This window comes from Notothenia rossii (genome assembly GCF_949606895.1).
Source record: "Notothenia rossii genome assembly, chromosome: 3".
NCBI classification, from domain to species: Eukaryota; Metazoa; Chordata; class Actinopteri; order Perciformes; family Nototheniidae; genus Notothenia; species Notothenia rossii.
Window position 1 is genome coordinate 49,138,312 of NC_136901.1, and position 27,407 is coordinate 49,165,718.

At 44.7% G+C, this 27,407-nt stretch overlaps 1 long non-coding RNA gene across 1 annotated transcript in view; it reads left to right on the top strand.

The window, feature by feature from the left end:
* Positions 1-22,936, top strand: part of LOC307032270 — a 57,214-nt gene extending 34,278 nt beyond the window's left edge. The window contains exon 3 of the long non-coding RNA XR_013806199.1: positions 22,851-22,936. This is a non-coding gene — a long non-coding RNA (uncharacterized lncRNA). The remainder of the gene's footprint in view (positions 1-22,850) is intronic.
* Positions 22,937-27,407: the final 4,471 nt, after the last annotated feature.

Below are 27,407 nucleotides of genomic sequence, written 5' to 3' on the forward strand. Positions count from 1 at the left end.
TCCGAGAGAGGCGTTCATAGCCACTCTCAGAAGCGGGGCAGTCGCCTGACTGTTTATTGACATTATTATTTGTCTTTTTAATATTTTCGACTGTGCCCTTGGCTTTAAGCCTGGAAGCAACAGTGGCAAACATTTTATTTTTAGACCCTTGTGTGTGTTTGTGTGACTTGAACGACTGGCAGGAACTGTTGCCAGTGCTGTGAAGTCTGCTTCCCTCATGGCGCGAACTGGAGGATGACGTGCAGTCATCACCCGAGGCGGCGGGAAGGCGGGAGCGTGGTTGTCCCCCGGAAACACATGGGTGCTGGATACGTGTGGAACACGATCCAGGGCTGAAAGAGAACAGGAAACCTCCAGCCCTTTCCCCGAGGGGGGGAGGGAAGGCTGTCAGGCTGCCCTCTTCTTCTTCCTCGCCTGGTGACTGAAAGTCTGGGTCGGCGGTGCCTGTGTGGCTGCTGCCGGGACCGGGGACTTTCTTGGCCAATTCGTCCGCGCCTCGCGTCTCGGTGGGAGACCGGGGGCGGGCTGTGGCTTCTGCCATCTCGGGACCTTGAACAGGGCCGAGTGCGGGGTAGCCTGGGGGAAGGTCCGTCGCAGGACCGTTGGGGGCGGCGGCTGGGCTTTCCGAGGGAGGCAAAGCTGGAGAGCTTCATCCTCCTTCTTCTTGGCCTCACACCGCTGTTGCATGGAGGCAAGAGCTGAGCCGAATATGCCCTCAGGGACGATTGGCATGTCCAACACGTCCTCCTTTTCCCGGTCGGGGAGGTTTGTCAGGTTCAGCCATCTGGCTCTCTCCTGCACCACCATCATCCCTAGCGATTTTCCTGTGGCCTGTACTGCACAGCGCTGCACGCGGAGGCAAATATCCGTGATCGCCATGATCTCCTCCCACACGGCCGGTTCAGGCTTCACCGTCATGTCCGCGCACAGCTCCGCTTGGTACGCGGTTAGCATGGAGGAGACATTTAGCGCCCTGGCGGACAAAGCAGCCGCTTTGTAGGCCCGTTCAGTCATTGCGGACTGGAACCGGTCCGCCTTTGTCGGCAGTGTGGGGTTCCTGCTCGGGGCCGCCGACACCCGCGGTTGGAGGTGGGCTGCCACAAGCGGCTCCATAGGAGGCATGCGGAGTAACCCGAGCTTCTCCATGCCCTCACAGTCCAGAGAGGAGGCTCCCTGGATTGGGGCCTTGCTGCTGAAGGGGCGGTCTCTCCAGGAGACCGACACCTCGTCCAGCAGCTCCGGAAATACGGGGAGAAGTTGCCTGGTCAGCCTTGCGGCTTGGGGCAAGTTCTTTCCCTCGTATCTAGACCTGGAGGGCTCTCTGGCCGCTTCAGGCCAGGGGATGTCCAGCTTAGATGCAGCGCGTTGACACACGGCCTGCAGGTCCATGCTGAGGCGGGGGAGCGGTGGCTCGTCCTCGCCCGGGGAGGCAGACATGGCCCCAGGCTTGGCAGCCTGGGCAGACGAGACGAAGATGTCATCTTCGCCTTCGTCTGAGTCGGAAAGAAGAAACTCCGAGGCGTATTCTTCTTCCTCCTCCTCATAGTCCAGCTCCAGGACATCCTCCGCGGGTGAGGCCATGGTGAGGTCCAGTTGGGAGCCCCAGCTTGACACAGCACGGGGCCCCCTTCCCGCGGCTGTCGCCGCCACCGAGTCCCAGCTTGACACAGCGCGGGACCCGGCACCCGTGGCGGTCGCCACCATGCCCTGCTCGCCGGCCGGCGAGTTTACAGGCATGGGGAGGTCTCGGACCGGCATGCTAGCTTGGCGCGCTAGCCGCCGGCGGCGGCTTTTGGCGGTAAAACGGGAACAATGCCCGCACGCGCCGGGGGTGTCGATAGCCTCCTGGGCATGTTGCAGCCCGAGGCAAGACGAGCAGACCTGGTGTGAGTCAGTACTCGATATCTTTAGCCCGCAGCCGCAGAGCCGAGCCTCCGACACTCCGTCTCCTCTGGTGTGAGGGAGGGAAGAGTCCATCTTAGCTAGCCTTGGTGCGGCGTAGAAAGGACAAACGAGCAACAGGCGTGTTACCGTTTGCGGGAAAAAATCCAAAAAACCTTACCGTTATCCGTTGGAAAAAAACGGCAGGGTAGATTCTGATATTAACTGGAGTGTTAATAAAGTAAATTCCCGTGCGAAGCAAAAGTAGCTGGCGAGCGCCCGTCGACCGAAGGTTAGCTTCGTATATCAGTCTGTGGACCGTTAAGCTAGCTAGCTACTGATCTTTCTCGAGATGTGCTCCGAAGCGAGAAGAGGTGTTTGAATGACGCCTGCGTCGTGGCGCAAGCTACTTATAGGGTTGGTGGATTCCCTGACGTTGGCGTCAAGATCACCAGCCAATCAGGATTGGCGTAATGAGATTGATGCTTCTGGTGCATATGCGTTGAGGCGCATCCCATAGTGAGACATCGAACGGAGTGTTATGAATGAGAACCACTGTTCTGACGCTTTTAAAGCAACTTTGAGATTTTAACAGTATCAGGGGCACGCAGGCCATGGTGGCCGTAGGACGTACAATTATTTTCGGGGCTTCACGGCCAAACAGGCCGTCATGGCCGCCGTGAAAATCCTCCTGGTGCACTATCACGATAGATATGATATCTCTGAAAAAGCATATCATGGAGACCTAATATCGTCTCAACGATATATATCGTCATATCGCCCACCCCTAGCTGTGATCTTAGTTTTTTTAAGCTGAGGTCAATAATTTCTACGGCCCTCGGAGGATGTTGAAAAAATTGAAATGGCCCTTGAGAGGAAAAAGGTTCCCCACCCCTGGTTTAGACTAAATGGGGAGAACCGTGGTTTAGACTTTGGTCTCCCTGGTTGGTGCACAGACTTAGACAAAGTCTCTTGGCAACACAAATTCCAATCAGCATTCGGCCGGCCGGTGAAGGTCCCTCCCTACTCTAGTCGCTATCCTACGTAATTTGTTTTGCTAAAGTTTTCGAAGATAGATAGTGGAATCCTCCATTATGTCGATTCCCAGTTATGCGTAGGAGAGGAGCTCACACGCTGCTCAAGGCAAGAGCCTCAATAACTCTTTGTCTTCTTACAATGTCTGCACCTGGCTTTTGCTACATTTTTCTATTGCATGCTAAAACTCTGCTATGACTATTCCCTTCGTTTCATATCCAACCCATCAGAACCTGGGATTAGTGATTGTATCTATTTATTTTATAGTCATAGCAGTCTCATGAGCACAATAAGCATATCATGTAATAATAAGAATCAGTCTTGTAATGTGATATAAAAAATAGACTCCACAGAGGGGGCGAGATTAGCCTGAGCAATAACAGTTAACCTGTTAAACCCGGTGCCCCTGCCAGCGTCTGAGGGCTTCTTAACATTTCACAAACTATGAATGTGTCATACCCACTTAATGGGAATAAACTCAGCTACCTGACGATATGAACCATTTTTACCAAAATAAAACACAAGACTAACGCCGAGCCTCTGAACTATCACTAAGCGAAAGATTGCTAACGCACTTAGTACATAACTCACGGAAGAAATATTTTATACTTCATCGGATCTGCATAAACAAGATATCTGAAAGTTGAGATTCCCCAAATTCCAATGGTATATCTATCATCACTGAGCGACCGGAACTCGCGGCAGCGAAAGCCAGCAAAGACAACACACAACTTGACTTTAATTAGTCAAAACGGCAAAATACGTCTTACCATTGCTGTTCTCTGATCAAAAGTTGTGTTCAAGGGCATTCAAACGCAGATAAACGCTGCTGAAGGTTAATCCAATGTCTCTGTAACTCTTTGAAATGATTACTGATAATCCATCATCATATGGCAATAAGCTATAGTTTTCAGTTTCAGAGCGTAACATAGCTTTCGGTTTGGGCAAGCTGCGTGCTCATCACTCTCACTCCTCAATGGTACAGTGTAGGTGGATTTAGGGACTTCCCTTCAATTCCATTGGCTCTAACGGTTCAAAAGAGGTGTCAATCGCCAAAATCGACCAATGGGTTCCAGAGATATGGCAAATAGAGAGGCGAAGTCCCTCCCTTTCAGGGGGACCTACATGGGACCTTATTTTGGAAAAAGTCTGTATTGAAGTGAATGGAGAGAGACAAATTATCTTTCGATCCCGTTTGAATTGTGCCACAAATTACACATATGATGTTTGTCAATTTAAAAAGATAATTTTGCAAGTCAAAAAAATAAAAATGTGTCGTAAAACTGTTTGTAAAACCCCTCAATGAACGACATGTCCCGTCTCGCACCACACACCAAGACGGCCGTCACGTTGGCACATTTTACTTCTTTCTTTCAGAATGAGGCGAAAAGTATTAAAAGAGGTGGAAATCACTTAAAGTCTGGGCATGTTGAGAGCTGTACATACACACAAGGGGAGTTAGTCCGTTCCGTAAGAGCCAGCATGCATGACCGGGATTCTGGGATTTGTAGTCTTTCTAGTTCCGTATTTTTCATAGTCTTATGCTGCGTTCACACCGGACGCGATGTGAATATTCGCTTCGCTCTAATCGCTCGAGTTTCACCGCGGCTGCCAGCTGTGTTTACTCGCATTATTCAAACAAGACGCGCTGGCTCGGGGGCTACAACTACAACAAAATGAACATATTTTACCGTGATTAAATTGTAATACACGTTTCTAAATGATGCCAACGTAACAACATACTGATACCGCTTAGTAAAAATCATGAATTAATGCTTGACAAGTCTGCAGACAAGACGGCAGGCGAAAAACCTTTTTAAATGCTTTTTTTCTGAATGGTGTTGGGTTCAGAATTCCAGAAGAGACAGAAAACATCTAAGTTTAACTATTTATTGTAAAGAGAGCAAAATATATATTTTACTTGGCTAAGGACTCATCACGTCTTTAGGAATCAAAGGCAGCAAAGCTTTAATCTGTAACCACCAAATCCGTGAAGAGCCTCGAACCTCGTGCGTGCATACATTTTTATTACACAGGGCGTACAGGTACATTTATGATTGGTCAAGACTAGCTGAAGAGATACCATGGTTTAGACTTGGTTCTCTTTGGTTGGTGCGCAGACTCAGATAGAGTCTCCTGGCAACACGATCCTCCAATCAGCATTCGGCCGGCCTGTGGAAGTCCCTCCCTACTCTGGCACCATCATACTAATTTGTTTTCTCTAACGTTTCTTCAGATATAGTGGGAAACCATAATGTTGCTTCCTAGCTTTGCGGGGGAGCGCGGCTCCCATACAAAGTGAAGGCCGGTGTGATGTGCTGTTCTGACTACCTCTTTGTGTTCTCTCAGTCTCTGCACTCGACCTTGCTACTTTCAATATTGCAAGGCTAAACTTTCTTCTGACTATTCCCCTCGTTGGTATCTAACCCATCAGAACCTGGGATTAGTGATTGTGTCTATTTATTCTATAGTCATAGCAATCTCATGAGCACAATAAGCATATAATGTAATAATAAGAATCAGTCTTGTAATGTTATATAAAAATAGACTCCACAATGGAGATTGGGTCGACCAGGCTAAGCTAACGTTATATGCTCACTCCACACTCATAACAACGGCCTACAGACATAAATAAAGCAGCGACTGTATTCACCATGGCAGACAGTCTGTGGTTTGTACTTGTTTAACTTTTGTCCAGTTTCTGAACAGATATGAGGAGCTGTGATCTCTGTGTGCTAACTGCTAACAGCTGATGTTTTCTGGTTGAACGTCAGTGACGGCAGGCTGAGATCCTCACCTCTGATTGGCTTCCGCGAGAACGCGTCACGTGAATTTGAAGCTCGAGTTGAAAAAATTGAACTCTCGCGTATCAAGCGACACCGTTCAATCGTGTGATTCGCGCCGCGTCCACCGCTTCATGCTCGCCGTCGGAGCGAATTTGCGTCTGTCCGCGTCTCTGCATTGACTTTACATGTAATCACGCCGCCCCCAAACATAGCATCGCATCCGGTGTGAACGCAGCATTATATTTCAACAGTTTTACGACAAACTGTAACTTTTTTTACATGGAAATTATTTTTTAAGATTGACAAACATCATGTGTAATTCGTGGCACAATTCAAACGGGATCGAAAGATACTCTTTCTCTTTCCATTGACTTCAATACATACTTTTTCCGAAATAAGGTCCCATGGGTTGGAAGTAGATGGGCGTGACTTCGCCACTCTACAAAACACTCAAAATCGTACGCTCCTGTCTCCAGTCGTATTGTTGAGATATCCAGAAATTGAAACATTGAATTGAATCCCTAATTTTAAACTAATCAAAAACCCATAAATAAAAAAATGGACTCACCAGAGATGTCCGCCTTGCTGTTACATGCTAATAACCTTCTTGGTGTTTACTCTTTCCACGTCTTCAGCCTCTTGCTGTCAGTTTATTAATCCATACATATACACTTGAATGATACAATGCCATATGTTTGTGTAGGCCTGTCTCTTCAAATAATGTATTTAAATATCCCATTGATTAGGGCCTGCTGCAAACACTTCTGTGTAACTATTTGTACATTTAATTTCCTTGACAAAAGCATTCCTGGAAGGCGTTATTTTTCGCAGATTGGTGGAAACTATAAGACATGTTATCCTAAGCTCTCCGTTGATGATTTCTTTATTCTGGTAACGGTCAGATATGATCGTGCTTTGGTTGATAGGAAACAAAGAATATTCAAATTTATTATCAAAACTTCTGCAAAGAGCAATTCATATTCAAACAAGCCGTGTAAGCACTTTCTAAGCATTTGAAGACCCCTGACCCGCTCACTGTTCCACTGCTCGTGTCCTTCTGACTACATGTTACGGGGGATTAAGATGCAAATTGTTGCCTTAATCTTTAGAGTGAAATTAGCTTTCTTGGCGTGGAGCTAAGTAAGCATATACTGTATTATGTCGAAGCATGCTCATCAGTATGCAAAGCTCAGCCTTTCTGACATTTCCAAACACATAGTGACATTCAAATGTGATGCATGTGAATGATATGATATGTATTGTAAACTTCCCTTAGAATGTGTTGTTGCTTTTAACTTGTTAAACCCTGAGCCTGTTTTTCAGGTTTCAGGCTCGAAAATGACATTCCCAGAACAAATGACCATATCTTCCCTTCTAAAAGGGTTAAATTAATAATCTTTTTTCTCAAAGTAATGATAAACCTGTGAGTTGGATGTAGAAAAGTCAGAATCAATATAGCTGTTTTCTATTTTAAAGAAAATTCAGATTGAACATGGTAAAAAACTGTAAATGATGGTGTCCGTCCAAAAAATATGTTGTACTTATAGTGAAAACTAACCTTGGATGATGGGTTAGTAGACTAAAAGCTTTAGGAATCAAAAGTACAACATATAATAAGTACCCTGTATCAAGATTAATGCAAAACAAGTGATATTTGACCTTTTTAGACAGATTTAGCAAAATAAACCCTCTTCTGGGGCCATTTAGGTGGATTTTCCGTATCTCTGGCCCCCCCTTGCTGGATTTTGACATGTGGCATCTCTTTCTAACCGTCAGAGCCAATGGAATCGAGGGGAACTCCCACATAGTCCTTATTTGCTAATGTGTGTGTGTTAGACTGCCGCATAGCCAAGACCAGAAGCTGCGATAACTCTTGTGGTTACCATTAGCAGCTAACTTTTCCTGTCCGATTTTTACATAAAAATGGAATTATGGATTATAAATGAAAACCATTATTACACAGACACATTATCAACCTATGGATTAACCGATTCAGCCGCGTTTTTTCTCATTTTAATGCTATTGAACACCTCTTTTGATCAGATTGACAGCTATGGTGAGACGATCTCCCTAAAAGCTCCGTAAAGGTATGTGTTGTGATGTCTGTGTTTGCTTCCCCTTTCGCAAATTTGGATCAATCAGTGATGATACTATATACCTAAATAATCTGTGGAACCTCAGCTTTAATCGGATATCTTGTATGTGCAGCTACGATAAGCATGGGCGTCGCCGCCATTATATGAGGTGGGACAAGTCCCCCCCACTTTTTCAAATGATTAGTTTAGACCCCCCCACTTTTACCATGTGGAAAGTCAGTGAATCGGTCTATCCACTCGCCGCACTTTGTAGAGCGCTGTGTCAGTGCTTCACTATGAAATCCATTCCACTTGCTTATTGAGAGAATGCCCAAATCAATGAAACTCCGTACCATGTTTTCACTGCTACTTTGTACCAAGGCAGATTCTCACATAGCACACACATGTTCAAGGAGTATTGCCATAGTTGGACAGCTCAGATCTGTTGTATGAAGTGATGCCATTAGCGGAGGTAAGGCACACACACAAATGTTCAGGAAATGGTTAATACATTGAAAATCAAAGCTGACAATCTCTTGGTTTGATATGTTTTCTCCCCCAGACAACATGGACATAAGAACATTTCAAAGAAGAGGAAAGTAAGTCATCAGCTGGTAGCAGTTAATCAGTTAACAGTGATGGCGGCGGTGAGAGGAGTTTCGTCTTTATGTCATGATAGAGAGATACAAATACTGAATAGTTTAGATGAGAAAAGGCATCGAAATGCCAGGTTACTAGTATTTATCATGTACACAGGGAACATGAATAATCCGATCTCTATGTGCTCATGTAAACACCATATCCCCAATATGATCATAACCGGGATAATACTCATAAAGGCTCAGCGATGTCCATGCAGACGCAGTCAGTGTGTTTTACTGGAGCCTCAGTTCGATAAGAGATTATTTTCTGAGTTCTTTAAGGTAGGCTACTCTCTCTCAAAATGGTAATGTGCATTATGCTTTAATTATACTTCTTATCATTCAGAAGCTTTTTGTGTGTTTTTATGTTTTACTGAGTGCTTATAGGCAATTTCCATCCCAGTATTCAGTTAACTATTTATTTTCTGTGCACATTACATACACTAGCTCATATTCCACCAACTGCTTGGGACTTTGAGTCTTCAAAATGTCCAATGTCACAGACTGGGACTTACTTTAGAGTCAGTTGTATTTACATTCAGTATGACTTGTTATGATTCAATGTGAAAGAGTATAGTGCTCAATAAATAATGATCACTTCACCACCTCTTGACATCTAGGCGCTTGAGAGTGAGTCAGAGGCAGAATACAGGGACAGTGGAGAGAGGTCCATTGCTGAGGTGAGTGATGAAAGGGAAATGACAGTTTAGAGTAAATTGTTATGTGGACTCTCATCCCAGAATGTTAAGGAAATCAGTGGGGATATTGAACAGGAAACATTTCAGTCAAGGGGAATCATATGACCAATATAGACAGAAGAGCAACATTTATTTGAACATTTAAGTCGATACCATTCCTAGGTGAACTTAACATCTGTATGGAGTCAGATCAGTCTCAATATTAATAAATTCTCACAGAAGGATTCACAAATGTATTTTGCGATTTATATATAAATGACTCTCCACAACAGTATCTCTCAATGCACTCACAAATATTTATTGTTGTATATAAATGTACAAAAAATTGGCATTTAAACTGCTTTTTATTAATTCAAAGACGGCTCTGAATCAATAATCAAATATGTTTCCTTTCTTTACTACTGGATGAAATTACAAAATGTACCCATCATTGTCCTCATGCTAGTATAGCCACATAAAAATATCAAACCACCTGTTAAAATGCACCAGAATACATTAAATCTATTTTTTTTGTGGGGGGATCCCCAAACCCCCCGTTAAAAATCCCCCCCCCACATTCAGGATGCTTCCTACGCCCATGGTATGACAGATGAACAGATCGCCACTGGGCTTTCAACTAAAGACACAGCCACGCAAAAACTGCGGCATGTGTACGGCTCCTTATGGGTACTGCAGTTTCTGAAGTGCCGGAGCAGTGTTCTGGGGCTCTCCGTCAGAACTGCACCCCCGTCAGACGAGACATATACCACGTGATGACACATGAGGCTCGTGTTGTGTTCAAGGACCGTGACCTTGGCCAGGAAAAACAGGCACTCGCTCGTTTAATTATTTTGCGGTCGAGATTTCTTAAATCTTTCATTTTTTTTTTGTGTGTTTATAAATTACCTCGAGGACCGTGCCAAATGGTCTCGGCCCGGGGACTGGAGTTTCCCCACCCCTGCTATAGATTATCCATTCTCCTCACACAAAAACTGCCTGCTACCATCCCCATTTCCCCTCTTTATATTCCTTCCCCTCATATGGATTTCCGAAGTCAAAATCATATTATGTAGAACAGGGGTGCCCAATAGAGAACCGCAGTGACGCGTCGTAAAACCCGGAAGTAAACTTCTTCCGGTTCCTTCATGAAAAACCAATGCAAATTCTCCATAGGATTTTGGAAAATAGCTCGAAATAAGGTCTGTGGTTGACACACATTTAAGAGAGGGATCACATTTTGTTCAGCCGGATAATCTCCACATGTCAATCCTACTTTCATAATTTTTGAATCATAAATCTAGTCTCCAAAAGCGAAATGCTAACGTTATGCTATAAACGAACTACAAGCCAATACAGCAGCAGGGTCGCACGACTTCAACGTCACGCCAATTTAAGATCGTTTCAACTGACTTGCACTGAAACTGCACTTTGAACACTTTAAATATATTAACATTTTTAAAATGTATACCCCGGTTACATGTCACACTGTGGGAAACGATATTTCGATACTTCTGGATGTATAACACATGTAGAATTTGACAATAAAGCTGAATTTGACTTTCGCGTCCTTGCGTATTTTAACAAAGCTTTTCATTTTAGCCACACTGAATTTAACTAGAAGTCATGGCTGTGTCAATTACCAGTCTGATATCGTTTTACAAAGATGACAAGAAGAGTGTAGATAGAGGAAAGAACCACTACAAGTCAGGACACGTAACAGTGCAGCCTAGGTGAAGGTGTGCTTACCGGTGTTGTCAGGGCTAGCATGAGGGACAAGGTTTATAGTGTCGGTGAGTAGTGATAGCAAGAGTACCGTTAACCTAGAGTTAATTTATTCACATTAATTTCCATCAACAAATCAATTGTATGTGTCACATGAAGTCTTTATTAGGCAAGGCAAGTTTATTTATATAGCGCTTTTCAACACAAGGCAATTCAAAGTGCTTTACAAAAAATGAAAGACATTAAGAAAATTACATGGATAAAAGTTACAGTGCAGTATAAGATATGAATTCTTCAATTAAAAGCAGCGACAAAAAGAAAAGTCTTCAGCCTGGATTTAAAAGTAGTAAGAGTTGCAGCGGACCTGCAGGTTTCTGGGAGTTTGTTCCAGATATTTGGAGCATAATAACTGAATGCTGCTTTACCATGTTTAGTTCTGACTCTGGGGACAGAAAGCTGACCAGTCCCTGAAGACCTGAGAGATCTGGATGGTTCATCATTTAGCAGGAGGTCAGAAATGCATTTTGGTCCTAAACTATTCAGTGCTTTATAAACAGCAGCAGTATTTTTGAAATCTATTCTTTGACACACAGGAAGCCAGTGTAAAGACTTCAGAACTGGAGCGACACCATTGCAGTAGTCCAGTCTACTGAAGATAAAAGCATGGACACGTTTTTCCAAATCCTGCTGTGACATTAGTCTTTTAATCCTAGATATGTTGTAGTAAGCTGATTTAGTAACTGTTTTAATGTGACTGTTGAAACCAATAACTAATTTAACCCGCTGAAAAGAGAGCCCACCTCCGAAGATCGTGACTGGCTGAGGGACAGACTCGGGGGCAGGTTTTCAGGAATTTCTTGGCTTCTCTCCCCCGAGCCAGAAGAGGAACACTACAGCTTGGAAACACTTACTGTTCCTGAAATTATCAAATCTGTTGGGCATCAAGGACCTGAGGCAATTGTGGCAAGCATGGCATTGTCTGAAGAGCAACAGAGGGCAATTCAGGTGGCTACCACTGGTCAGCGAACCCACCCAAACTGGCATTTGTTCAGGAAAGGAAGGTTGACTGCCAGCAACTTTGGAGCTGTCCTGAGGTCAAAGTGTGTGACTGCTTCCTTTATTGCCAGGGTGCTAGGGCGACTACAGGCCCTTGATGGTGTTTTGTCTGTACAGTGGGGGACTATGAATGAATGTGAGGGCGTCAGGGCATTCACCACTGCAACCCAGATGCAGGTCCATGAGTCAGATTTGTGGCTCTCCCTATCAGGATTGTTGGGGCTATCTCCAGATGGTCTGGTAGGGTCTTCCGCTGTGCTGGAGGTAAAGTGTCCCTACGGAGCCAGGGAAATGACAATTAGTGAAGCATTGCAAATCAAGGGCTTCTGTGTCAGTAAGGACGGAGAAACATTCAGCCTGAGTGAGGAACATCCTTACTGGCACCAAGTGCAAGGTCAGCTTCACCTCACTGCAAAGAAGAAGAAATAAAACAATTGTGAATTGTTTTTAATTTACATTTACTCGCCTTTGCAATGTTGTGGTTGTTAGAGTATTAGGTTTCCTGTCAGCTCGTCTGTTGGGAAGATATAAAATATTAGTTTCATGGAAGTCACACCGTCACATATACTGTAAGAGCATTAAGACATACAGTACATAGGCTAAAACAAAAACATCTAAAGATATAACCTTGCAATTTGATCAGTCTCATGAACATTTTCACTATTTTGACATTTTTATAGATGAAAATTGAACTAAAGAAATAAATGGTAGATTAATCCATATTGAAAATAGGTGTAAGCTGCTACACTAATTATAATAGTTATATTTCTTAATTAATTAAGATAATATATTACTGTATCGATCCCAATTTGGGAAATGTTTGTGTTGCAGCACCGAAACAAGAAAAAAACAAAATATAAGTTATTATATATACAAAAGTATGTGAGGGATGGAATATTCAATCGAATATAAATGTAAAATGTACATGTGATTTTACGTCCAAGAGAAGCTATGGAGCAGAGAGTTCTCTGCCAGCCAGAGGTGATTTGTTATTAGTTCAATATGTCAAACTGATTTCCCTGACTATAATCTTTAGTTACATGGTGAAACGTTATGCTGCTTGTACTAATTAGACTTATCATATAAGCCACACAGGTTTTAATAGGATGTATTCATTATCTTTACTTATGTTGCGGTCTTTTCAGCAGTGCCATCTCTAAAACGGCGATACATTCACTACCCATTATTTACATTTCACCGTGACATGGACAAAAATGTAACGTCAGCTTACCTCATGGCACGAATCCAGACTCTCCTTTGGAAAACATTGGCCGGGAAACGATAGAACAAGCACGTTTCATGCGAAGACCTGTGGCTGCAACCCGGAGCAAAGCAAGAAACCATTGCGTATCTAACTAGTAGCGCTAGCTTTAGCTAACGTTAGCTAACGAAACGAACTGCCGAGTAAAATTGGAAAACACTGGTAATTAATTACTCATTAATTTGGTGTTAAAAACGACAATTTCAAAAATACAGATTCTAATGGTCAGATATAGATATACAGATTCTAAAGATAGGCAGGTACTTGCTTTCAAGCAGAACACAGGGGAAAACAAACTTAGCGGGAGTGTTTACGTGTTCGGCGTAATGACGTACAACGGCCTCGACAATTTCTGTAGTCCTATTCAGCCATTCGGTAACAACCATCGTTTTTCAGACACTCTTCAAAAATCCCCAGTGGGGTCACTGCTGATGTTTTTAATGTCGTAGAACAAAACGTGATTTATCTCTTAAATTTGGGTCAACCACAGACCTTATTTCGAGCTATTTTTCAAAACCCTATGGAAAAAATGCATTGCTTTTTGAGGAAGGAACAGGAAGTGCTAAAAATGCTAACTTACTTCCGGGTTTTACGACGCGTCACTGCGGTTCTCTATAGCCTACGTTGATCGCGATCGACGGGTCAATCGCAAAGGCAGTGTGGGTAGATCCCCCTCCCACACTCGCGACACAGATTGGGCAGGGTAGATCATTTGGGCTTGGTCATTTTAAAAGTAGCTCCCAAGCTGAACAAGTGTGGGCACCCCTGATGTAGAGTCAACCCAGTGGCTCGCTGGGCGAATATGTGAACTGTCTTCTTGCAATTCTGTGGGTTAAAATCTGACATTTTTCCCATAAGCCCTTCATTCCTTCCCACTTAGATAAAGCAGAAGTTGTTCTAAAACTCAGGTGTGTTAATTTACATAGTGAATACAATTCTAATCCTATAGAATATTCATTCTCTTAGCTCAAGTCTCAGTGCGATAATACTCAATACATTTTGCATCACTTATTCTTTGGGAAGTCTGTGTTATTGTCAGAAAAGCATAAATTGTGGAGCTGTGAGTTCAAATGAGGGTTAAGAATTTAGTTAATGACTTCATGTGACACAGAAATATATAAATAACAGCAGTTACTGATTAGGACTGTGGATTGGTTTTGCCAAGTCGTTGTATGATAAGACATGTAGAGAGACTGCTAATAGGTAAACATGACAGAGAAACACTTTTTTCAAGGCAGTGCAACCACCACTGCTAGAAAATTGCTCAGGCCATTAGGTATTCCCTGACCTTGAAATTGGCTTTGCCGGTTGATGTGGTATTTGGTCCCCAATGCAGAGTTCTCAGTGCACAGGTGTGTGGAGATACACAGAAAGTGTTCATTTAAATGAGGCAGCGCAGATACAGTCCTTGGTATTTAGGTGAATTGGGTCAAAACGTGTCTGTAAACAGATATTAACTATTAATATTACTAATTTATTTGAATATCTATATCAGCAGACTGTTAAGGCTGTAAAAAGGCGTGGAATCAAATGCAGGATGCAGAGACAAACAAAGTATCAAAATAAAGTGTTTTAATGTAATCAGGTAATAAAAACACTGAATACATAAAGCAACAAAACAAACACTCAATAAACTGTCTAACCTATACTATCAAAAAACTACAAAAATACTTAGTTAATCTAACTCTATGGACAATGACAAATGATCTTAACGCTGGAATGCTTGGAACACACAAGACAATCTGGCAACGAGACATGGGAAGACGAGAACTATATATACTAGACCAGGGGTCGGCAACCTTTTTGATATGAAGTACCATTAAAAAAATGTTTTTTATCAACGTGCCGACGATCGAGAATTATCAACGGGGGGGGGTTGAGGAGCTTGACGCTCGTGAACTGTCAGCAGGAGGGCGGGGGGAGCCTCGCTGCGGGGAAGCAGTAACTTACATGATGCCGGATTTAACAAATAATTTAAATAATTGGTTTAAACGGCATAATAATAAGGACGATCGTCCGTTCTGTGATTCTCCAGAACTGAGGTTACCTACTGTAACCCCAGCTTCTATGAGTAAATGGCGCAGCCCTCTAAGGCTATCGCTATTGGGTAATCCCCCTGCGCCCCCGCGCAGCACTGAAACACTTGTAGTCCACGCCCACCCCACAAGGTGGGCCCCACCCTCGGGCCTCCTTCCGGTATAAATAGGAAGGTGGCCCGGCAATCTGCTCCCATACAACATAACTTTTCTTCAGCTATTCGTAGAGCCAGTGGGGCCCCGCACTTAGAGGGCTGCGTCATTTACTCATAGAAGCTGGGGTTACAGTAGGTAACCTCAGTTCTATTTCGTATATGGCTTCGCCCTCTAAGGCTATCGCTATTGGGTTAAGGGCGAAGCATGATGTAGTCTGCGCCCCACTGGGTCCGCCCGGCACTAGAAGCACAGACATACCTGCTCAATAATACCCCCCTGCCTGATGTGCCATGCGTAATGGCTCATCACCGTACCTGGAACATAGCAAAACATGCCTATCTTCCCGACGGGGTGAAGGCTGGGAACAATACATACCGGCCGCTGTGAGAAAGTAGAGAATAGGTCCCACCTCGTCCTGCGATCGTAGTGGGGGAACAGCAGCTCTCTGCGTGCAGACAGGCAGGAGAGCGCACAGCTGGATCCCTGACGTCACTCACTCTGACCAGGCACTCCGTACAAAGTGTGTTAGAGGAAAAAGGAACATCCCTCCTATAAGAGGGGAAATGGGCCGCTCTCCGCGTGCCACAAGGCAGGAGAGAGGCGCACAGCTGGCTCCCTGACGTCACTCACCCCGACAGGACACCCAGTACAGGGTGTGTCAGAGAGGAATGGGAGACATCCCTCAAATAAAAATGAATAAATGAACAGGGGGAAGACCAAGATGCAGCAGTGCAAATATCTTCCAATGACATTCCTCCGTGCAAAGCCGTGGAGGAGGAAATTCCTCTGGTGGAGTGCGCCTTGATGTTCTCCGGGGGCTCCACCCCAGAGGAGACATATGCCTGTGACACAGCCTCACACAGCCAGTGTGACAGCCGTTGTGCAGACAGAGGTTGCCCGATCGAGCTCTCTCTATAGTGCACGAACAGGCGCTGAGAACGGCGCCAGGCCGCCGTGCGCGCCACATAGTAGGACAGCGCGCGCACTGAGATGTGGCTTCTTCCTCCGATTTATGAGGAGGCGGAAAAAACCCATCCAGGGTGATCACTCTTGACCTGAAAGAGCTTGTGATGACCTTTGGCATAAAGGCTGGGTTAGGCCGTAACACAGCCGAACTGCCATCTCCTTGGATCCGGAGGCATGACGGGGCCACAGAGAGAGCGGATAAATCACTCACCCTTTTTGCTGATGTTAGAGCCAAAAGCAGTACTACTTTGGCTGATAACATTTTAAGGGGAACCTGCTCTAACGGTTCAAATGGGGCTTTGCTTAGTGCTCATAACACCAAAGCCAGATCCCACTGAGGCGCCAGTGCGCGTGACACCGGTCTGAGTCTTCGTACCCCTTGCAAAAAACGTTTCATCAGGGGGTGACTGAACAACGTCCCAGCTCCGAAACCCACGTGACAAGATGATATGGCAGCCGCATATACCTTGATTGTGCTGAAAGCCAAATTCCTGTCTAACAACAGCTGGAGGAATGACAGCACGTGAGGCAGGGGGCACGTAGTGGGGTCCAGGCTTCTTTCTACACACCAGCGCTGGAACACTGCCCACTTAGCTGTGTAGGTCGCTCTGGTAGACGCGGCCCTGGCGCCCTGAATGGTGCGTACAACATCTTGAGAGAGACCCAACCTCTCTAATTGTTCCCGTTCAGGGGCCATGCCCATAGGCGCTGGCCTATCACTGGGTGACTGTAAATCGCTCCCTCCACCTGCGAGAGAGCGTCCCCGCGCCACGGAATTTCCCACGGTCTGCCTGACAGCGTACGCTGTAGGCATGGAAACCAGGAAGCGCCCGTGCGCTCCGGGGCAATCAGGATCACTGACAGCCCCTCCTCCTGCACTCGGTCCAGAAACCGGGGAGTCAGCGGGACTGGGGGGAAGGCGTACAGCAGTCCCCTGAGCCATGGACGATGTGCGAACGCGTCCACCCCCAGGGGGGGGAGGTCCCGCGCTGACAGGGAGAACCAGAGGGCGCATTGCGCGTTCCCGTGTGCGGCGAACAGATCCGCCTCCACCCTCCCGAACCGGCTCCAAACCTGGGCGATCAGCTCGGGATGTAGGCTCCAGTCCTCCTGGCGAGGACCTCCTCTGGACATGAGGTCTGCCCCTTTGTTCAACTCGCCGGGCACATACAGTGCTCTGATGGAGAGTAGGTGCGCGCGCGCCCAGATCAACAGCCGTCTGGCTGTGTTCAGAAGCTGCGCTGAGCGTACCCCGCCCTGGCGATTGATGTAGGCTGCCGCGGCTCTGTTGTCTGTGCGAATCAATACATGTTGATTCTGCAGCAGCGAGGCAAAGTGCTGAATTACTCTCCGTACGGAGATCAATTCCAGCACGTTTATGTGGAAGGACATGTGAGTCGCCCACTGTCCCCCCACTGCCCGCGACATGCACGTTCCTCCCCACCCTGAGAGAGATGCGTCTGTGAACACCGAGATGTGTGACGTAACTCTGCCCAGGGCCACACCCGCTGACAGGACGTGGGGACTTTTCCAATAGGGTAAGTCTGAACCCACGGACAGAGGGATGACCACCATGCGCCTCCTCTGTCGCACGGGGTCGATGTGTAGGCGAATAAACCACCTCTGGAGTCTTCTCATGTGAAGGAGACCCAGGGGAATCACCACGTGACCGGCTGCCATCATGCCGAGCAGCCGCATCACGGAGAGGGCTGTCACCACGCTGCGGGGTGTGACGCGTCGAAGGAGAGCTGTCAGCGTCTCCACTCTCTGCCGTGAGAGTCGCGCTCTCATGCGGGCTGAGTTCAATTCCACACCCAGGTAAACAATACTCTGGGAGGGAAGAGGACAGCTCTTTTTCCAGTTTATCATGAAACCCAGCTTTGACAGATGCGATATGAGCTGTACCGTCTGTAAAGCCACTTCCTCCCTGGAGCGAGCCATCAGCAGCAGGTCGTCCAGGTAAAACATTACTCTCATCCCTCCTCTGTGTAGCGGCTGCAATGCCGTCTCTACACACTTTGAAAAGGTGCGAGGAGCCAGGGAATAACCGAACGGCAGACTGTTGTACTGGTACGATATTCCCTGGAATGAAAACCGCAGGAATGTCCTGTGTTGTGGGATGATGGGTACGTGGAAGTATGCATCCTTTAGGTCTATAAAGGTGAACCAGTCTCCCGGTGAACACACTCTAGCACCCTTTTGACCGTCAGCATGTGAAACGGCCTTTTCATTATTGCCTCGTTGAACGCTGACAGGTCGAGGATGGGTCTCATTCCCCCCGTCTTTTTTGGGATAAGAAAGTAGCGGGAGTAATACCCCTGATTTTCTTCCCCTCGGGGAACCCTGGAAATAGCCTCTTTCAACAGGAGTTCCCGTAGCTCTGCTTGGAGCGCCCGACACTGTTCCCGGGATGACAGGCGTGTCTCCTGTATCCCGTTGAACTGTGGGGGGAGGCGAACTGCAGGGTGTACCCTCTGCTGATCAGCCTGCTCATCCATCTGTCCATCAGACACACGCGCTGCCACTCCGAGAAACACTCTGAGAGCGGGCGCACATGCTCGAGATGTGTTGTGGTTGTCATGACGACGAGCCACGCCAGAGCCCTCGCCGCCGCTGCCCGTGAGGCAACCCAAGGTGGGCCTAGAGCGAAGGGGCTGTGAGGGGGCCTCCACACGCTGTGTTTCACTCCGACTCTCATCGTGAGGCGCGTACACGCTCAGAGGATGAGTGGAGGTGTGTGCAGTAATATCCACATGAGGCGTTACCACGGTGCTCATGGGCTTATTGGGACCTTGTGTAGGTGGTATCGGTGGTCTCGGACAGAGGAATGCCACGAGGTCTGTGGTTTAATAACCGAAAAGTTATAACCATCAGGCCTCCGCAGCTGATCGGAGCGTCCAGCAAGACCTTCCTGGCCGGCTCTGTAACAGCCGCCTGTTGCAGCCAGAGGTGGCGCTGGATCCGCGTCATCAACGCTTCGATCCTCGCCTGGGAGACAGCCACGGACGCGCACAGCGTGAGCGCCGTGCTGGCCGCCTTGCCGATCTCCTCCGCCTCCTCTGGAGCCACGGCGGTGGACCGCTCCACCAGCGTAACCACCGAGTTTGTCAGCAACGCGATGCTGAGCCGCATGGCGAGCCATGAGGGGGAGACGGAGTAGGAGTCGTCCGACTCCTGCCCAGCACTCGGCTCCAGAAACAGGCTGTCCTCCTCAGCCGCGGCAGCTAGAGCGTCCGCTCTTCGCTGCCTGTCGGCTGATGGGAGACGGGCACAATACGAACACGCAACCTGCTGGCTGAGAGCCGCGTACGCGTGCTCTGGCCCCAGACAGGATTCGCATATCGCGTGTAGGTCATAGCTCATGATGTACCCCGTTTTACATGAGGTACAATCACGGACACAATTGTTGCTTATGACTTCAATTCCTTTCCTGTGCTTCAGTACTGCTGACGGTTGCTGAAGAAAAGAGGGAGCAGATTGCCGGGCCACCTTCCTATTTATACCGGAAGGAGGCCCCATCCCCGGGCCTCCTTCCGGGTGGGCGTGGACTACAAGTGTTTCAGTGCTGCATGGGGGCGCAGGGGGATTACCCAATAGCGATAGCCTTAGAGGGCGAAGCCATATACGACATAGAACTTGTTTCGCCAAATTCAGATGATAAATACAACTTTTAAGCTTGTAAAGGCATAATTACAAGAGGCAACTTAACGTCACAGCAGACATAACAAGAGCTGGTGTTTCTTGTGAGGGTTTCCCCAGGAAACAAACACAATACACACAAATGCGTCACAGATTATTTTGCGGTATTTGAAATCATGTACGCAGCTCGCGACGTAACTAGGAGTCTAGTGGACTGTATCAGTAATACAAGTAAAAACATGTCTAAAATATATATATATATTTTTTAATTAAATTTAGTTTATAAATTAATCTGAGGGCCGCAAAAAGATGAGGTGGGGGCCGCATGCGGGCCGCCATTTGCCCATCCCTGAGATAGATTATATCTATATGGCGGTGATCTCAGCTATCTCTTAGTGGAGGAAAACAATTGTGACATCACTTACGCGACTCTGGGATTTGTAGTCTTTCTAGTTGTATATTTTTCATAGTCTTATATTTCAACAGTTTTACGACAAACTGACTTTTTTGACATGGAAATTATTTTTTTAGATTGACAAACATCATATGTGTAATTTCATGGCACAATTCAAACGGGATCGAAAGATACGTTTTCTCTCTCCATTGACTTCAATACATTATTTTTCCGAAATAAGGTCCCATGGACCCGAAGTAGATGGGCGTGACTTCGCCACTCTATTTCAAATCTGTATCAGTCTGTATCAGATCCGTTGCAGCCCCGTTTTTAGAGGTTTGGGTATGGAGGAAAATAGAGAGGGTTGTGTTTTCTGACACTTGGTGAGTTCCCTGACACACCAGGGACACATATTCATGTATAAAAGACGTACAAGAGTGCATTTTGCATGATAGGTCACCTTCAAATATTAGGAGATGTCCTCCAGTGTACCTTGTGTACTTTAGTCACTTTCTTTAATAGGAAAGTTGTTTTTTGTTTATCATTAGATTACTTTGCAAATTGGCTGGTGAGCCCCCTTTACTTTTTGGCTACAAAACATCACCATTATCTTTAAATCACCTTGTGGCTTCAGAAATCAGTTTCCTCTCTTTTTACTCTCTCCCGGTTATTTGATATGTTGTTACTTCCCTTTGTACCCCTAGTCCAGGAGGGAACGTAACAATGAAGTAAAAGTAGGTGATAAAGAGTTATCCTCACTGTAAATCACATGAAAGATGACTTGGTTTCTGACCTAAACATCCCATTATAAGCCTTATTATATAGACTTGCCCAAGCATAAACGCCTTTTCCATCAGATGACAGACTAATGTAAATTCATGCCGGGAGATTAAAACACTCTCCTCAGAGAGAAACGGAAACTGTCACACCATCCTTTCATTCTCGCCTAATAGTACAGTAAAATCCATTATCCGCTGGGAGCCTGGAAGAAAAGGGGGGGGGGGGGGCACTACTTCCAGACGACAAGGCACACATTTCCCCTCCTTCCCCTGTCTCTACTGGCAACATTTCTGTCACTCATTGCCATCATAATCTGTGGGTTTCTTGTCAGGACCGTGACAGATGCTGCGGAGGAACTCAAATCCCATTTAGTTTATTTATTTTGTTGTTGAAATGTTTTTCCTGAGCCATAGAAGAGTAAACCTACTGGTTAATATTCAAAAATAAAATATACACTTAGGTTTTACATGAATATTTTTAAAAGGCACAACACAAGAACACAAGTAGCTCCCTAAAATCTTGAAGCATTATAATGCTTTTGGCCAGAGTTTCTTTTGGGAAATTGCTAACAGGAGATGCCAAAGAAAGACAAATTCCACGTATGCAGTACTTGTTTTATTTATTGATTGGCTAGTTCTTGTTATTTTTGTTGGTTGAATCGCCTACGATAAGGTATAAGGAGTAGGATTTCTCATGTTGAGAGTAAGAATATCCTTTGTGATACGAAAAACAGTACATTTGGTACAATTAAGTGTCCTGTTTTGCTTTTTCAGTAGCTTTCAGAGCCCCCTGAATAAGAACAAATGTGGGATCTGGCAAAAGTATCTTCTTTTTCAACCAAAAACAAAAATTAAAACTACAGGCCAATTTCTAATATTTCTTCGCGTCGGGCCGAACCACGCCCCTTAGCTGTGATATAATGAGCATATACCACGGCCTGTCGTGAGCTATTGCTTTTATAAAACGGTTACCAAGAGTGGCAATATGAAAGAAAAATACACACTCTAATTTAAATAGTTTTTATTAGTAAATAATGATGTTCAAAATAAAATAGTCCCTCCGTTGCCTTCTGCACAAAAGGTGGTTGCTATGCAACAACACTAACAGCAAGCGAACATATTAGACAGAGAGCGTTGATCCATTATTTGGCTATTTATTTACATTAATGTGTATGTTGCTGTTTATTGTGCATCCACTGAAAAACTGTCCATCAGTAGCATGGCTTACGTGGTCACTTGTATAGGTTGAGGTTGTTCGAAGCTGTTGCTTGGCATGGCGAGAATATTGCTCCACTTTCTCCGGTCCCCGAGATTGGGCTTCCAGTAGCTCTGGAAAGAGCTTTCTTACCTGTGGCCAATAACGGTCATAATTTCTCTGCTTTGTTTCAAGACCCGCATCGGAAAGCTTTTGAATGGTGGTACTTTTCCAGTTGGTCTACCTGCTCTTCACGTAGCTCTGCATGTCGTAGTTTAGGTGCTTTTTTTTCTGGCACTGCTCAATCCACTCCTCCATAGTAAGACCCTCCCGGAGGTCGAAGTTAATCTTAAATGTTTCCATTTTATGCGTTGTACGTTTGTTTCGTAACGGAAGAAATTTAAATATATTTATAAAACTGACAAGTCAAATCAAGCATTCTGATTGGTCGATAGTGTTTTTGCGGACCTCTTTGATTACAGATTTGAAAACATCGTTGCTTGCTTTAAAAGTAGCACAATTCATTATGTTAAACCTTCGAAATTATCTAGATATCCCTGCCCTAATGCCAAAGGAACTGCACACTGAATATGTTTTGCCGTTTGATGTCTATGTCTGGACCGCTGCGTCAAAAAGAAGGGCTTCTGCCCCGTTACTTCTCCACTGCTTTCTTGTTCCAGCCCAACGGTATACTGTTTTTCTCAGACGCGGAGGGATACTGACTTGTTGTGAAAAGTAACTTACAATTCTACCCGTGGTATACGCTCAGTATATCACGGCTAAGAACCAATCAGATTGCTTGATTTGACTTGTCCGTTTCATAATACTGTATTGATCCCAATTTGGGAAATGTTTGTGTTGCAGCAGCATAACAAGAAGCTAACGAAACAAACTGCTGAGTAAAATTGGAAAACACGGGTAATTAATTATTCTTTAATTTGTAAAACTACTGTCTTAAAAACGACAATTTCAAAAATACAGATTCTAATGGTCAGATATAGATATACAGATAATAAAGATAGGCAGGTACTTGCTTTCAAGCAGAACACAGGGGAAAACAAACTTAGCGGGAGTGTTTACGTGTTCTGCGTAATGACGTACAACGGCCTCGACAATTTCTGTAGTCCTATTCAGCCACTCGGTAACAACCATCGTTTTTCAGACACGTAAACTCTTCAATCCCCAGTGGGGTCACTGCTGATGTATTTAATGTTGTAGAACAAAACGTGACTTATCTCTTACATTTGTGTCAACCACAGACCTTATTTCGAGCTATTTTCCAAAACCCTATGGAAAAAATGTATTGCTTTTTGAGGAAGGAACCGGAAGTGCTAAAAATGCTAACTTACTTCCGGGTTTTACGACGCGTCACTGCGGTTCTCTATGGCCTTATTTTTGCCGGAGGATCGAGGAGCGATAATGGAGGAGCGATAACCAAGGAACCACCAGACCATCCTTCCATGAAATCCTCAGACACTCGCCCCACCCCCTTACTGTGTATCGCTCACTGATTGGACGATGCAGCGCATGCACTGATCTGATGCTTCTTGACATGATAGCAGTTTCCCAGCGGAGAGAAGAAAATACATGAACCTCATGGGAATCACTCCTCAGTTTATACCGTCTTTTGTTTCAATTCACGTATCATTTAGTTACAAATATATGATATATCTGAACAACAAAGTGGTCAAAAATAATTGTATTCATTTTTTGGAAACATTTTCATGATCGCTTTTTTCGTTTTACATTTTCATTCATTGTCATTTCCATTCAGTCAGTCATTAAGTGCTATTTAAAATGTTAATTTGCTACATATCCAAACAAACAAACAAAGTGTGCAATCCAATGAATGTTAATCTAACGGGTTTTGATAGATAACATATCTCTTTTTCTTCTCTCAATTATTTTATTTATATTGTGCACTCTAATCAATATTAATCCAACTAATGTTCGTTTATACATTTTAAGAATGGCGTTTATCTTTTTTGAGAAGGAGTTCTTATTTTATTTTATTTATTTGGGGCTGCAACAGATGATACAAATGTTTGTGTCAGTAAATGTGTACTAACAGAGGCGGGGGTGTGTGTGGAAACAACGGGGACAGAGCTGGCTGCTGTCAGACGATCAGCTGTGCAGCGTCATCACAAACGGACGTCGCTTCACGACGCTCCGGAGGAAAGGACGTCCCATTAAAACTAATTTCTCTGCTTCTCGTGGTTTCCTCGCGTCTCTCCATGCTTCCCTGGTGGGAGGGACTAGTCGCAGGGAAACGACGCAAGTGCGGGACGCAAGGAATCCATTTAACCGAAGTGAGAAGGGCCCACAGACAGGAAACAAATACACACATGACAGACAGGTGAACCTCCTTGAATGAAAAACAGGAAGCCGACAGTCCTAGACAATTCCAAAATAAAACATAAAATAAACAGATCCTAACAAATGCGCTTTTTTTCTGTCAGGGTTATTTGTTTGTTAAAGTATAATTTTTGGCAATATGGGACCGGAATGCACCACTGCCACTTCAGTAATGGCACATGCCATTGCCCTAATGCCCTAATATCTTGACCTTCTTTTTAGAATACACAAAGAAATAAAAACTATCCTATTTTATTGATATTATAAGTTAGTGGTGCACTCAGCCTTTTGCGGCTGAAATAAGTATTACTTAAAAAACAAACTTCAAAAATTATAACAAAAAGAACTAAAGAAAGAGAGAGGGTAATGGGCTGTGCAAACATCATTCAGGTAAATCTGTATATACAGTATGTGCACCTTCAGTCGTGTGTGTGTGTGTGTGTGTGTGTGTGTGTGTGTGTGTGTGTGTGTGTGTGTGTGTGTGTGTGTGTGTGTGTGTGTGTGTGTGTGTGTGTGTGTGTGTGTGTGTGTGTGTGTGTGTGTGTGTGTGTGTGTGTGTGTGTGTGTGTGTGTGTATGATCCATGTTAGCTGTCTTCCCCGGGTATAATGGGCCAAGCTGGCTACCTGCTGGCAGCCTGACGTCTGACAGAAAACAATGCATATGCATATCTCTCTCTCACACACACACACACACACACACACACACACACACACACACACACACACACACACACACACACACACACACACACACACACACACACACACACAGAGCGGCTCCCTGTGGTTTGGCTTCCACCCGGCCTTATGGACGATTAGTCGAGGCTACAGCCTTCACCTTTAAAGTGTTCTTCTCCGTTACCAGTTCCCCACATTCGAAATGTCAACTTTAAATCTTATTATTCCTCTATCTCTTCCACTTTCATTTCTAACCTCCCTTATTTGTCCTGTTGTCTGCCCACAGCTGGCCATCCTCTTTCAGTCCTCATTTTTTAAGTGTTATGGCACAAGATTAGTTTTTCAAGAAAATCGTAACAATAATTGCTTTAATAAGGAAATGTTCTCTGTCACTATTTTCCTTTCACTGACTCACTCCTACAAAGAAGCAAATCAAACATAGTTTATGGTCGTCTAACCTCTGTTTTCTTTTGCTTTGTGTCTGGTTGTTTTGTCCATGTCCATTGTGGGTCTCTTTGTGTCTCTTTGCAGCTGTTTTGTTTCCCTTTGTAGACTTCCGTGTCTCTCCGTAGCTGCTTTTTGTTTATTTGTTGTCGTTTTCTGTCAATTTGTGGTCATTTTGTCTCTCTGTAGTCTTTTTGAGCATCTCTTTAGTTGCTTTTTATTTCTTTCTGGTCATTTTGTCCGTTAGTGATAGTTTCGCCCCTTGTTATCGTTATTGCGAGTCTTTTTTCCATGAAGCTGTTTTCCATCTTTTCGTAGGCTTTTTGTGTCTCTTTGTAGTTTCTTATGTTTCTCCTAAGTCATTTTGACTCTAGCCTGGTTGTTACTCTTCTCCTTTTCAGTGACAATTTCATAGGATAAGCCTGTTAATAAACAATTTCTTGCTTTTAGTTCAGCAAAAGTAGGATTGTATCTGGTGCAGAGTCAAAGAGACATGAGATTTGGAAATCACAGACATGCTTAAGAAGTGATTACTTTAGCTCCCCACTGAAACAAACTGCTGGACACAAGTCTGCTGCTTTCCAAGTGTTTCATCCACCTTCACAACTTGGTGCCCATCCAGATTAGACACAGTCAAATTATTGAGTTAGCAACTTATTCCCTCCCTAAAGACTATAAACTCAATGCTTCCAGGGGCTGTGAGAATAACCATGCGTCCATCAGATAGTTTTTATGGAAATGATGATGTATGAGAGAACTTTAGTGCTTGCTTGGGATGCATACAAAGTTGCTGCGAAAGCAAATGATTGGCTTTAGAGACACATTATTCGTTATGATGCAGCTGAAGTTTTAGAGTTTGGAAATATGTCTGTATATTATCTGTGTGTCTTCCTGGTGATGATTCATGTTCTCTTTATTTCACTAAATCAATTTAAGACCAGTTTTGACAGAATACGCTTTGGATAGTGGATTGGCCATTATTTGTTTGGTTATAATAACACTACAGGATAGCATGTTACTTTAACATTGAATCAATGGTTTATAAAACACAGTTATGTGTATTAATGCGCAGTTTTCAATTGTCAACAACCATAACTCCTGTCGGTGGCCATTTGTTTTTAACAGATAATAATTGGCAATAAACAAAGTTGTGATTCTGTTCCAGAATCGCCAAAATATCAATTCACGCTTATTAAGCTATAACCTTTTTTCTGTGCATTTTGCGGCTATAAATGTCTGTGTTTGTATTAATGATTTTCCTTCAACTGTAATGGGACTACATTAGGATGCGGCTAATCTCACATTCCCTTTTGCACTTTGCACAGTTTTCTAGCACTGACAGAACTGAAACTGTGTAAGAAGAAGCCTGCAAACTACCTGTTTCTTTCGTCAGTAATGTCTTGGTGTCACTTTCTTTGACATCTTCATTTTCTTCAGATCTTTGTAGTTTATTATATGTGCATCTAGGTCTTTGATGTGTTGGAGTTTTGATCTAGATTTCTCTACGGGAATCATTAAAGTTTCATCTCCACCTTTCTAATGTCACGGCTTTGTGCTTGATGTTCTTATGGAGCTGAGCGGGGGTTTGACTGACACGCTGCAGATGGCAGAAGTCTGTCATTAAAGGGAT